The sequence below is a fragment of the Juglans microcarpa x Juglans regia genome, chromosome 8D (assembly GCF_004785595.1).
Source record: "Juglans microcarpa x Juglans regia isolate MS1-56 chromosome 8D, Jm3101_v1.0, whole genome shotgun sequence".
NCBI lineage: Eukaryota > Viridiplantae > Streptophyta > Magnoliopsida > Fagales > Juglandaceae > Juglans > Juglans microcarpa x Juglans regia.
In genome coordinates this window covers 28,816,855-28,826,386 of record NC_054608.1, presented here as the reverse complement: position 1 = coordinate 28,826,386, position 9,532 = coordinate 28,816,855, and positions in this window count along the sequence as shown.

Here is a 9,532-nt window from a genome sequence, read left to right as displayed (position 1 = left end):
TTCCCTCATCTCGAGCTGTTGTTTTGGTCTCTATTGGGAACAAATGTGTTCTAAAGGTGAAACACAAGTCAGATGGATCAATAGAAAGGTACAAAGCTCGCTTAGTGGCAAAAGGATATACCCAACATGAGGGGATAGACTATGAGAAAAATTTTCCACCAGTGGTGAGGTTTGCCTCAATTCACCTAATTCTAACCATAGTAGCGTACATGGATTTGGAACTCTATCAGATGGACGTTAAGACAACATTTCTCAATAGAGAACTAGATGAGGAGATCTATATGTACCAATCCATGGGCTTTGTGGTCAAAGGTCAAGAGCGCAAGGTGTGCAAGCTCAAACGATCTTTATATGACCTAAAACAATCATCTAAACAATGGTATATTAGATTCTATCGAGCCATTCTCTTGAATGAGTTTACAATGATCACGGAGCACCATTGTGTGTCTATGTCAAAAGGTCCAAAAAGAGCTCCATTATGTTATTATTATATGTAGATGACATACTACTGGCTGGAAATGACAAATGGTTGATAGTTGCAACAAAAGAGTGGTTATCCTTCAATTTTGAGATAAAGGATATGTGTGAGGTAGAATACATTTTGGGAGTTAAGATCTACAAAGATCGATCAATGAAACTTCTATATTTGTCTCAACAGACTTATAAAGAAAGTTCTCGAGCACTTCCAAATGAGTGAATATAAACCCATTGACACCCTTGCTAAGGTGAAAGCTTGTCCCAGGATATTCGGCCCTTTCTCACTTTGTCTAGCCGCTCCTTAAGCGTCTAACCCAAGTTCCTTCTTTCTCACTTTGTGAGTCTCATATTTTATCAAGTCCCAACACCTCCATGTTAGCTTCATTCTCCACCTTGATATCACGACTCGTAGCTGGAATCCGGCTATACTCCACAAGATTGACCCGATCTCGCGCTATGTACTCGGTCACTCCTGAATCAACATTCCACATAGGATAGGAATGAGCAACCATCACATGGCTAGTTACATAAACAATGCAGAGTGTACCTTCTTCGGCTTAATGCAGTCATGAGCAAAGTGACCTTTATTTCTGCAGTTGAAATACTATCTTTGACTTGTTCTTTCAGCGCTTGCCTCTTTTTGCTGCGCTAAGAAGTTCCTGACACTTTCTTCACTTGTCTAGTAGCTACTCCTAGATGCCTTGCGTGAACCAAACTCAGCCATATAGGCCGAATGTTTGGGCTTAGCAGCCTCTAGGCACTCAGTCTCAAGCTCCAAGTGACGTGAGATATCATCAAAATCCTTGATGCTTTCATTGTGCTTCAGATTCTGGCTTATTGTCTCCCAAGAATTTGGTGGTGAGCATATCACTGTCTGGACTTGTTGCTCCTCAGTCAGGTTGTTTCTTGTCATCTTGAGTTCATTGATCATGGTCGACATTGCCCTAAGATGTTGCTTCGTCATATGATCAGAGCGCATCTTATAGAGAGTCAAACTTCATAGTCAATTTGCATAACCTCGTGGCTGAAGTTCCCCCAAACTTCATCTTTTGTGCTTGCCACATATTTTGGGTAGTGTCATAGGTTTCGAACTCACACATGAGATCATTATACATGTTACTTAACATGATAATGCATGCACAACTGTTCTTCTTAGCCCATTCAATATAAGCTTCATGATCTCTCTGGTGTTGGTCCGAGTCACCTTGCTTGGGCTCATTAAAGGTGTGAGTTAAGGCCTCCAAGACCTTAACTATTGAATCTTGCGATGCCGAATGTCATAATTCTCCCAATTTATCACCATTTTTTAAATTGACAATTATACTCTTGGGAGATTAAATCCTCTTACGCCAGAATGTCCGATTATTAATTTCTAACACAAATTTAAAAATTTATATAGGAGATCAAATCCTCTTGAATCTCAACCATACTGCCACTATCTTAAGTAGTCATCTAGCCATGGAACCTACTAAACCTACAACAACCTTTTGAGCCAGTCTATAAAGATGGTTCTTTTAAGATCATTATAGTCTATTTTTCTTGTTGCATCAGTGCATTTACATTCTTACTGGGGCCACCGTAGTCTTTTGTCTATACAGTGCATTTATAGTTCTTACTGGGGCCACTATAGTTTTTGGCTATACAGTGCATTTACAGTTCTTACTGGCATCACTGCAATTTTTTTAGCCTATTATTCATACTAACAATACTAACTATGACTACTTAGCAGGAATTTTCTATTTTATCACTAAAAAAAATGAAGGCTAATGTCTAAACATTCAAGTCTAATATACATAGTTGATAAAAAAATAATCACACCTAATCTAAAATATTAAATAAAAGATTACATGTAAAATAACACTATGGATAAATAAAAAACCAACATGTATCTAAGCATATGTCCATATGTATCTAAGCTCCGTAATTTACGCGAGGAGATTTTTTTTAGAATAAGGCCTTCGTCGTTGACTGTAGGTCATGGCATCGCTAGGGCCGGTCTTGATCAGATTGGTGCTCGGAAGAAGATTTTAACATCGAAAGGGGATGTCAGGAAGCCGGAGGGGTTGGCATTTGCTAATGTCGTTGTTTCTAGGACCCAAATGCTTCCAGAGGTGGATATTCCTTTTCGGGATCCAAAGGCCGAAATCAAGCAGTCGGTGGAGCCGTTTTGATTCTATGTGGTTTTGAAATTTTTACGTTGAAGGCCGTCACTAGATCATGTGCATGGTTTTATCAAAATTAGATGGGGGTTGAGTTCGGTGCCTATGGTGGGTCAATTGAAAAATCCTTGGAATGTTCTCGTGCAGGTTTCGAATGAGGAAGACTTCATTAGTATGATGGCTTAAGGGAATTCAGATATGGAGGGGATGTCGTATAAGGTGTTTCATTGGATGCCATATTTCATTAATGAAGAAGATTCTCCTTGGTTTTGGTTTGGATTACGTTACCGGGGTTGCCTCCAAATTATTTTCATGAGTCAATTTTGCGAAGTATTGTTGGAGGGGGTTTTGGTTGTTTCTTGAAAAGGGATAATGTGACAGTATGTGTGACTCATCTAGAGGCAGTGCATAATTGTGTTGAAATGGATGTTGGTTGTTTCTTGAAGAGGGATAATGTGACAGTATGTGTGACTCATCTAGAGGCAGTGCATAATTGTGTTGAAATGGATGTCTTGAAGCCTTTGACGCATTCATTCTCGTTGGGTAATCCAGTGCTGGAAAACAGTCATTTTTAGTAGGTATTTTTGTAACGCTTCCAGCTTTTTTGTTTGCATTATAGGATGTCATCAGGAGAATAAATGTTTACATCAAGATCGGCTTCAGCAAAAAGATGGGCAGGGAAGCCAAGCAGAGGGGTTTCTAGAGAAGGAGAAGAATTTGATTAATGTGCAGGGGAAAATGGCTTCCGGAGTTGTTTATTCTTTGCAACAGCCCAGAGGTATTCCCGATTCCCTTTTTAGTTTAGTGTGAAATGTGGACTACTGGTTTTAATTTCTCTCAAACCATTGGATTGCGTTTGCAGCTGGGTTTTCTTTTATGATATATATGATTCGGATTCATTTCTTAATCTTTTAGCTAGATTTGTAACTTTTGAGTTTTGATTTCCGTAGGAGAAATCTTATTGAATCTGAAACATGGTTTTCTTTTTCAACCATATTTGGATAATTGATTCTTGAAGTTTTGAAGTGAATTTAGATAGAGCCATATAAATATAGTTTCTTCTTCAGTTGGTTATCTAAGACCCTGTAACAGCTTGATTATCAAATCTCCAAGACACTTATCAGTTCGTTTGTTCTTATCTTTTTGGTGGTTTAGTTCAAAATATTCTCATATTTCCTTTTACATTTCTTATGACTTCAGATAATAATAAAAAAATGGCACACTTGGGTTTTGAACCCATGACCACCTAATAAAACCATGGAACTGGGTGCATCACTAGGGTGCAAGTTTCTTTTGATTTAATTGGGAATAATAATAATAATAAAACTTGCATGATTTATATGCTTAGATACATGCTGTTTTATTTATTTATTACATAATGTTATATTTACATGTGATTTTTTTTTAATATGTGTATGTGTGAATTGAACATATGGATATATGCTTAGTAGATACTAGCTTTTTTTTATTATTATTCTATGATGTTACATTTTACATGTGATCTTTTATTTTACATGTTATTATATGATTTTTTTTATCAACTATGTATGTTGGGCTTGAATGTTTAAACATTAGCTTTCATTTTTTAGAAAATTCCTGCTAAGTATAGTCTTAGGCCTAGGTTGGGTGTATACCTGAGAATACCGAATACCAAACTATATTCATTATTTTATTATTACTTTTCATCTTTTTTATACTACTATTCACAATTATTTAATATTCTATTATTTCTTTTTCATTACTTTTTCACTACTATTTACAGAATAGCTCGCTATCCAAATGCAACCTTAATTAGTATTGTTAGTGCAAATGATAAGCTGAAAGAGTTGTAGTGACCCCAATAAGAATTGTAAATACACTATATAGTCAAAAGACGACGGTGGGTCCAGTAAGAACCATATAGCCAAAAGACTAACGTGGCCTCAGTAAGAACTACAAAAGAATCATTTTTGTAGACTAGCCCAACAGGTTACTGTAATCTGAGTAGCTATCCTTGTAGACTTGCCCAATAGGTTGTTGTAGTCTGAGTAGCTGTCTTTGTAGACTGAAAATGCTACTATCATTTCAGTAGCCTCTGTATTTACATGTGATTAGGGCTATATGACTACTTAAGATAGTTGAAGTATAGTTGAGATTCAAGAGGATTTTATCTCCCATATACTACTTAAGAAAATTGAGTTAGAAATTAATAATTAGGCATTGTGATGCAATAGATGATTACGAAGCAAAGCAAATTTTTGATCTTGTGACGCTTTTGTATTGTTTTTTCTTCTAGCTTAGATGGACGTGGCAGATTTCTTAGGTATATCCCTTTTTTGCGCATTTGTAGAATATAAATGCCGATTTAAACAAGAAATTGGATGGGAAGAATTATGACATTTGGTATCACAAGATTTAATATGTCCTAGATGAGCAGGATGTCTTAGAGGCTTTAACTCACTCCTTTAATGAGCCCGAGCAAGGGGACTCGGACCAACACCAGAAGAAGAACCGTTGTGCACTTATCATGTTAAGAAGCATGCACAATGATCTCATGTGTGAGTTCAAAACCTATGACATTGCCCAGAATATGGGGAACTTCAGTCACGAGGTTGCGCGGATTGACTATGAAGTTTGACTCCTATAAAATGCGCTATAACCACACGATGTAGAAGCAGCTTAGGGTAATGTCGACCATGATTCGCGAACTTAAGAAGGTAGGAAACAATCTGATTGATGAGCAACAAGTCTAGGCAATAATACGCTCACTACCAAATTCTTGGGAGACAATGAGCTAGAATTAGATGCATAATGTTTCTCATCAAGGACTTTTTGATGATGTCTCATGTCACTTGAAGCTTGAGGCTGAGCTCCTAGAGGCTGCTAAGCCTAATTATTCGGCTTATATCGTTGAGTCTGGTTTGCGCAAAGCATCTTGGCCTAAACCCTAAGTGCAAGAAGTCCAAGATAGGAGTGAATAGCTGCTGGACAAGTGAAGAAGTGTCAGGAACTTCCTAGCGTAGTCAGAGAGTAAGCACGGGAAGAACAAGTCACTTTGCTCAAAGAAATGTCACTTTGCTCGTGATTACACTGAGCCCAAGGTACACTCTGACTATTCTTGCATTGTTTTTGTAACTAGCCATGTGATTGTTGCTCATTCATATCCTATATGGACTGTTGATTCAGGAGTGACCAAGCACATAACGCAAGATTTCGTCAATTTTGTGGTGTATTGCAAGATTCCAGCTGGGAGTCGTGATATTAAGGTGGGGAATGGAGCTAGCGTGGAGGTGCTGAGACTTGGACTTGGTACCTACAAGTTGGACTTGCGGGGTGGCCACACTCTATTTCTCCACGATGTGCTATACGCTCTCAAGATCCGACGAAATTTACTTTCTGTAGTTATTTTATTAAGATTTAGTTTTTGGATTGTATTTGAAAATAATGGTGTTTCCCTATATTTGGTATTTGTAGTGGTGCACACAGTTCCTTGGTTCAAAACCCAAATGTGTCATTTTCATTTTGAAGTCTTAATGTGTTAAAAAAAATTTGGACATTTTTAGTGCTGGGCCACGAAAAGCCCACCTTATTATTTAAATAGAATGGGCCGAATGGCCTGATCAGTTTTTCCAGCCGGTTCTTGCATAACCCTTAGCGTCTGCGGCTGAGGCAATGATTGGGCTATTTTCGTCAGCTTGGGCAGAATGACCCATTCCATTTTTTTTTTCAAAAAAAAAAAAGGTGGGTTGGGCTATTTTCCACTAAAGAAGCCTAAGTTTTTTTTTAGCACATTAACACATCAAAATGGCACGTATGGGTTTTGAACCTAGGACCACCTAATTAAAACCAAGGAATTGGGCACACCACGAGAAACATCAAATATATGGAAACACCATTAATTTCAAATACAATTTGAAAACCAAATCTTAATAAAGTAACTACAGAAAATAAGTTTCATCGGATCTCGAGAGCGTATAGCACACATCGTGAAGAAATATAGTGCGGCCACCCCACAAGTCCAGCTTGTAAGTACTAAGTCCCAGCACCTCCACATTAGCTCCATTCTCCATCTTGATATCACGACTCCCAACTGGCATCTGGCAATACTCCACAAAACCGACCTGATCTCATGCTATGTGCAGTCACAAGCGAAGTGGCCTTTTTTTCTGCAGTTGAAACACATTATCTTTCACTTGTTTTTCCTGCACTTTCCTCTCTTGCTGTGCTGAGAAGTTTCTAACACTTTTTTCACTTGTCCAGCAACTACTCCTATCTTGGACTTTTTGCGTTTTGGCCTAGATGCCTTGCATGAACCAGACTCAGCCATATAGGCCAAATGTTTGGGCTTAACAACCACTAGGAGCTCAGTCTAAAGCTCCAAGTGACGTCAGACATCATCAAAGTCCTTGATATTCTCATTGTGCGTCAGATTTTGACTCATTGTCTCCCAAGAATTTGGTAGTGAGCGTATCACTACCTGGATTGGATGCTCATTTGTCAGATTGTTGCTCACCAGTCAGACTGTTTCCTGCCATCTTGAGTTTGGGAATCATGGTCGACAATGCCCTAAGATGCTGCTTCATCGTGTGGTCAGAACACATCTTCTAGGAGTCAAACTTCATAGTCAAACCACATAGCCTTGTGGCTGAAACTTCCTCCAAACTTCATCTTTAGTGCTTTCCACATATTTTGTGCAGTGTCATAGGTTTCGAACTCACATATGAGATCATTGTGGATGCTTCTTAACATGATAATTCGTGCACAACGGTTCTTGTTAGCCCATTCAATATAGGTTTCATGATCTCTCTGGTGTTGGTCTGTGTCCCCTTGCTCGGGCTCATTAAGGGAGTGAGTTATAAGGCCTCCAAGACTTCCTGCTCATCCCAGATATATTGAATCTTGCTATACGAAATGTCATAATTATCCCATCTATTTTCTCCCTTGTTTAAATCGACATTTATATTTGTGGATGTTATTTCACTATAAAATGTGCAAAAAAATGATATTGCACACACACACCTAAGAAATCTGCCGCGTCCATCCAAGCTAGAGAAAAAATAATACAAAAAGGTCACAAGATCGAAAATTCATTAAGCTTTATAATCATCTCTTGTGCCATAATGCCCAATTATTAATTTCTAATGCAATTTTTGCGCAAAGATAGAACATATTCCCACTATCTTAAGCCCTAGTCACATGTAAAGACAGAACCTACTAAAACCGTAGTAACCTTTTGGGCCAGTCTACAAGGACAACTACTAAGACTACAACAACCTGTTGGGCCAGTCTACATGGATAGCTACTCAGACTACACTAACATGGTTGGGCTAGTCTACAAAGATGGTTCTTTTAAGACCATTACAGTCCATTTTTCTTATTCCATCAGTACATTTACAGTTCTTAGCCACCGTAGTTTTTTGGCTATGCATTGCATTTATAGTTCTTACTGGAGTCACTGCAATTCTTTTAGCCCTATTATTCACATTAACAATACTAACTAAGACTACTTAGCAGGAATTTTCTATTTTATCACTAAAAAAAGAAATGAAGGCTAATGTCTAAACATTCAATCTAAAATATTAGATAATCATATATCCTGTTCATGTAATCACATTTAATCTAAAATATTAAATAAAAGATCACATATGAAAAAACATTATGGAATAAAAACAAAAAAACCATGTTTCTAAGCATATATCCATATATTCAATTCACACATACATGTAATCTAAAATATTAAATAAAAGATTGCAAGTAATATAGCATCATTATAGAATAAAAAAAAATAGCATGTATCTATCATATAAATCATGCCAAAAAAAAAAAAATCTTATTATTTATAGAAAAAATTTATAATAAATACATTTATAATTACCCAATTAAACCAAAAGAAACTTGTAACCCAGTGGTGTGCCTAATTCCTTGGTTTTATTAGGTGGTTCTGGGTTCAAAAACTAAGTGTGTTATTTTTATGTCTTATTATATGTTAAAAAAAAAAATTGGGCTTCTTTAGTACTGGCCAAGCCCACCTCTTTCTAAAAAAAAAAAAAAAAAAAAAAAAAAGAATCGGTCGAATGGCCCAAGCCCAGATGAGTTTTAAAAAAATATGGGCCATTCGGCCCAAACTTAGGGCACTGCTCACGTGAACAATGCCTCTTTGCAACAAGGCAGTTGTTGCTGCCACAAGCAGCAACTGCAGATGTAGTCGCAACCGCATCTTCACCCTTAGTCGCCGAAAAACGGCTCTGTCTAGAAATAAGGTGGCGTCGCACCACCTCTTTGGTGCGCGCAGCACCACCATGTGCATGGCAAGCACCATGGGTGCATGCAGAAGCATTTCAACTTTAAAAAAAAAAAAAAAAAAACAAAAACAACAAAACAAATGGCACCAACGTAGATCCAAAAAAAATATGCGGAAAAAATATTTTTTGGCAAACTGGGAATAACTAAAAAATATTCTTTGATACCAATGTTAGTGAACTCAATGGAATACTTCGAGCACAGTTTATTGAGTTGCTTTACAAGTTTATCTAGCTTGATCAAATAATCCAACAAGCTTTAGGCATCTCCTCTTCGTGGTGAAGTATACTACCTATAATACTCAACAAATTCACAATTTAAATATTTTTACAAGAGAGAAAAAAAAGAGAGATTTTGTACTCTTTTTTCCAGAATAATTTGAAAATCATTTGAGGGGCTATATATATAGCCATCCATGTGCATTTCATATGGCTGGCCTTGAAAGCCAAGCCTTTACACTTGATGCCCATGTGGGCGCCCCTCCAGCTTACACTTGATGCCCGACGCTGTTAGAGATACAGAGTCCAGAGATAAATGCCATTACATTTGCCGAAATCAATTAAAAATTAATAATCAACCAGAAGTTACATGAAATGTAAATAAAAGGAAATATGAAC